At 38.5% G+C, this 5,272-nt stretch overlaps 1 non-coding gene across 1 annotated transcript; it reads right to left on the bottom strand.

Moving 5' to 3' along the window:
• Positions 1-4,674: 4,674 nt before the first annotated feature.
• LOC130955709 (small nucleolar RNA R71) lies at positions 4,675-4,782 on the bottom strand. Its single transcript, XR_009076849.1, has one exon. It is a non-coding gene; the product is annotated as a small nucleolar RNA R71 (small nucleolar RNA).
• Positions 4,783-5,272: the final 490 nt, after the last annotated feature.

The following is a 5,272-nucleotide window of genomic DNA, read 5'->3' as shown; positions in this document are numbered from 1 at the left end:
CATCAGTATAATTAAACTAATTTCAAGGATAAATTTGAAACATGTACTTCTTGTTCTTTTGTATTAGAAACATTTTTCATTTAAGAGAGGTGAAGGATTCATGGAATTATTCATAGCCTTAAGACATAGTTACTAATGATCATGAAGTAAAGACACAAAACATAGATAAACATGAAGCTTAAAAACCGAAAAACAGAGAAATAAGAACAAGGAATGAGTCCACCTTAGTGATGGTGGCGCCTTCTTCTTGAAGGAACAATGATGTCCTTAAGCTCTTCTATGTCTCTTCGTTGCCTTTGTTGCTCCTCCCTTATTGCTCTTTGATCTTCTCTAATCTCATGGAGAATGATGGAGTGCTCTTGGTGTTCCACCCTTAGTTGGTCCATGTTATAACTCAAGTCTTCTAGAGAAGTCTTGAGTTATTTCCAATAGTTGTTGGGAGGAAAGTGCATCCCTTTAGGCATCTTAGGGATTCCTTGATGATGAGTTTCCTCATGCATCTCTTGAGATCCATGGATGGCCTCTCTTGTTTGCTCCATCCTTTTCTTGGTGATGGGCTTGTCCTCTTCAATAAGGATGTCTCCTTCTATGATAACTCCAGCTGAATAGCATAGATGGCAAATAAGATGAGGAAAATCTAGCCTTGCCATGGTGGAGGACTTTTCGGCTATTTTGTAGAATTCAAGAGAGATGACTTCATGAACTTCTACTTTCTCTCCAATCATGATGCTATGGATCATGATGGCCCGATCCACAGTAACTTCATATCGGTTGCTAGTGGGGATGATGGAGCGTTGGATGAACTCCAACCATCCTCTAGCCACAGGCTTAAGGTCCAGTCTTCTCAGTTGAACTGGCTTGACTCTTGAGTCTCTTTTCCATTAAGCTCCTTCCACACATATGTCCATAAGGACTTGGTCCAACCTTTGATCAAAGTTGACCCTTCTAGTGTAGAAGCGTGCATCTTCTTGCATCATAGGCAAGTGATGAGCGGATAATTTGTACGCTTTTTGGCATTGTTTTTAGTATGATTTTGGTAGTTTTAGTTTAGTTTTTATTATATTTTTATTAGTTTTTAGTTAAAATTCACTTTTCTGGACTTTACTATGAGTTTGTGTGTTTTTCTGTGATTTCAGGTATTTTCTGGCTGAAATTGAGGGACCTGAGCAAAAATCTGATTCAGAGACTGAAAAGGACTGCAGATGCTGTTGGATTCTGACCTCCCTGCATTCGAAGTGGATTTCTGGAGCTACAGAAGCCCAATTGGCGCGCTCTCAACGGCGTTGGAAAGTAGACATCCTGGGCTTTCCAGCAATATATAATAGTCCATACTTTGCCCAAGATTTGATGGCCCAAACCGGCGCTCAAAGTCACCTACAGAAATTCCAGCGTTAAACGCCGGAACTGGCATAAAAACTGGAGTTAAACGCCCAAACTGGCATGAAAGCTGGCGTTTAACTCCAGAAAAGGTCTCTACACGAAATTCCTTCATTGCTCAGCCCAAGCACACACCAAGTGGGCCCGGAAGTGGATTTTTATGTCATTTACTCATTTCTGTACACCTTAGGCTACTAGTTTTCTATAAGTAGGACCTTGTACTATTGTATTAGACATCTTGGTAGCTATCTTTGAGTTTTATGCTATCTTAGATCATTGGGAGGCTGGCCATTCGGCCATGCCTAGACCTTATGCTTATGTATTTTCAACGGTGGAGTTTCTACACACCATAGATTAAGGTGTGGAGCTCTGCTGTACCTCGAGTATTAATGCAATTACTATTGTTCTTCCATTCAATTCCGCTTGTTCTTGTTCTAAGATATCACTTGTTCTTCAACTTGATGAATGTGATGATCCGTGACACACATCATCATTCTCACTCATGAACAAGGTGACTGACAACCATTCTTGTTCTACAAGCATCTGAGGCTTAGTGAATATCTCTTGGATTCTTTAATCGGAATCTTCGTGGTATAGGCAGGACCTGATGGCGGCATTCAAGAGAATCCGGAAGGTCTAAACCTTGTCTGTGGTATTCTGAGTAGGATTCAATGATTGAATGACTGTGACGTGCTTCAAACCTGTAACCTACTGGGCGTTAGTGACAGACGCAAAAGAGTTATTCTATTCCGGTAGGGGAGGGAACCAAACCGGTGATTGGCCGCACTGTGACAGAGTGTAAGAGCATTAGCTTTCACTGCGCGGATGGGAGGTAGCTGCTGACAACAGTGAAACCCTACACGAGCTTGCCATGGAAAGGAGTAAGAAGGATTGGATGAAGACAGTAGGAAAGCAGAGAGACGGAAGGGAAGGCATCTTCATGCGCTTATCTGAAGTTCCTACCAATGAATTACATAAGTATCTCTATCTTTATCTTTATGTTATTTTCGTTCATCACCATTATACATTTGAGTCTGCCTGACTGAGATTTACAAGATGACCATAGCTTGCTTCATACCACCAATCTCCGTGGGATCGACCCTTACTCGCGTAAGGTATTACTTGGACGACCCAGTGCACTTGCTGGTTAGTTGTGCGAAGTTGTAGTGATCACAATTTCGTGCACCAAGTTTTTGGCGCCGTTGCCGGGGATTGTTCTTGTGTATGGACAACTGACGGTTCATCTTGTTGCTTAGATTAGGTATTTTTCTTCAGAGTTCTTAAGAATGAATTCTAGTGTTTCAAGGTGATGTTCTTATCATCACCAAGGCTGATTGATTCTCATCAATTTTAGCTCTTGAATGCAATGTCCTGCTGAAGCTTAGCCGGCCATGTCTAATTCCTTTAGACTAAAGCTTTAGACTAACATTGCATGATTCCTGGAATTCTCATTAAGAATTTTGATACCTTTATTTTCCTTTTCACTTAATGTTCGAAAAAAGCCAAAAAAATTACAAAATCATAAAATCCAAAAGTATTTCTTGTTTGAGTCTAGAGTCTCATCTTAAGTTTGGTGTCAATTGCATGTTTCTGTTCTTCTTGCATTTTTCGAATTTTTTGCATGTGTCTTAATTAATCTTCAAGTTGTTCTTGATGATTTTCTTGTTTTGATCTTTGAATTCTATTGACTTGAGTGTTTTGTTGTTTCTCATATGCATTCTCATGTAGTTAGTGTCAATAGTATACAAACTGCTAAGTTTGGTGTCTTGCATGCATTGTTATTTGATTCTTGTTGCATTTTGATTATTAAAAATCCAAAAATATTTTTAATTTGTGTCTTTTCAAGTCAATAATACAGAGAATTGAAGATTCAGAACATACTGCAGAGGAATTACACAGAAAAAGCTGAGCAGTCAAAAATGCCCAGTGAAGAAGGAAGACTGGCGTTTAAACGCCAGCCAGGGTGCCTGGTTGGGCGTTTAACGCCCAAAAGGGTAGTAGTTTGGGCGTTAAACGCCAGAATGTGCACCATTCTGGGCGTTTAACGCCAGGATGGCAAAGGGGGAAGATTTTGTTTTCAAAATCAATTTTTTTTCAAGTTTTCAAAGTTTTTCAAAATCAAATCTTTTCAAATCATATCTTTTCAATCAATGTTTTCAAAATCAATTTCTTTCCTTTTCAAAGATACTTACTAACAATTAATGATTTGATTGAACATTTTTTGCCTATTCTGTTAAGGAAGGTTTTATGTTTGATTCATATCTTTTCTTGTTAGGCAAGTCATTAATTCTTAAAATCATATCTTTTCAAATTATTTTCAAATAAAATCTTTTAAAATTGTTTTCAAATCATATCCTCAATCACATCTTTTTAAAACCATAACTTTTCAATCAAATCTTTTTAATCACATCTTTTTCAAAATAGTTTTCAATCAAATCTTTTTGATTTCTAATTTCAAAATCTTTTTCAAAAATCACTTGATTTCTTTTCCACTCTTATTTTCGAAAATCAATTAAGTGTTTTCAAAATGTTTTCAAAATCTTTACTTAAATTTCGAAAATTACTTCCCTTCTTCTCACATCCTTCTATTTTTGGACTAACTCTATTCCTTAATGCAAAATTCGAACTCCATCTTCTTTGATAAGTTCGAATTTTCTACTTCTGTCTTCTACTTTTCTTTTCCTCTGACACCTCAAGGAATCTCTATACTGTGACATAGAGGATTCCATATTTTCTTGTTTTCTTCTCTTCATATGAGCAGGAGCAAAGACAAAGGCATTCTTGTTGAAGCTGACCCTGAACCTGAAAGGACCTTGAAGCGAAAGCTAAAGAGAAGCCAAAGCACAACTCTCTTTAGAGGACCTGACCGAATTCTTCAAAGAGGAAGAAGACATGGCAGCCGAAAACAACAACAATGCAAACAATGCAAGGAAGGTGCTGGGTGACTTTACTGCACCTACTCCTGATTTCTATGGGAGAAGCATCTCTATCCCTGCCATTAGAGCAAACAACTTTGAGCTTAAGCCTCAATTAGTTTCTCTAATGCAACAGAATTGCAAGTTCCATGGACTTCCAATGGAAGATCCTCATCAGTTCTTAGCTGAATTCTTGCAAATCTGTGACACAGTCAAGACTAATGGGGTTGACCCTGAGGTCTATAGACTGATGCTATTCCCTTTTGCTGTAAGAGACAGAGCTAGAATATGGTTGGATTCTCAACCTAAAGAAAGCCTGGACTCTTGGGAAAAGCTAGTCAATGCCTTCTTGGCAAAGTTCTTTCCACCTCAAAAATTGAGTAAGCTTAGAGTGGAAGTCCAAACCTTCAGACAGAAGGATGGAGAATCCCTCTATGAAGCTTGGGAAAGATACAAACAATTAATCAGAAAATGTCCTTCTGACATGCTTTCTGAATGGAGCATCATAGGTATTTTCTATGATGGTCTCTCTGAACTGTCCAAGATGTCTTTGGATAGCTCTGCTGGAGGATCTCTTCATCTGAAGAAGACGCCTACAGAGGCTCAAGAGCTAATTGAAATGGTTGCAAATAACAATTCATGTACACTTCTGAAAGGAATCCTGTGAATAATGGGACTAATCAGAAGAAAGGAGTTCTTGAGATTGACACTCTGAACGCCATCTTGGCTCAGAATAAAATATTGACTCAACAAGTCAATTTGATTTCTCAAAGTCTGTCTGGAATGCAAAATGCACCAAGCAGTACTAAGGATGCTTCATCTGAGGAAGAAGCTTATGATCCTGAGAACCCTTCAATGGAAGAGGTGAATTACCTAGGAGAACCCTATGGAAACACCTAACTCTTCATGGAGAAATCACCCAAATCTCTCATGGAAGAATCAAGAGAGACCTCAACAAGGTTTCAATAACAATAATGGTG

Source organism: Arachis stenosperma, chromosome 1, assembly GCF_014773155.1.
Source record: "Arachis stenosperma cultivar V10309 chromosome 1, arast.V10309.gnm1.PFL2, whole genome shotgun sequence".
Lineage (NCBI taxonomy): Eukaryota > Viridiplantae > Streptophyta > Magnoliopsida > Fabales > Fabaceae > Arachis > Arachis stenosperma.
Note: the sequence above shows the minus strand (reverse complement) of the source record. Positions and strands in the feature narration are given on the sequence as shown.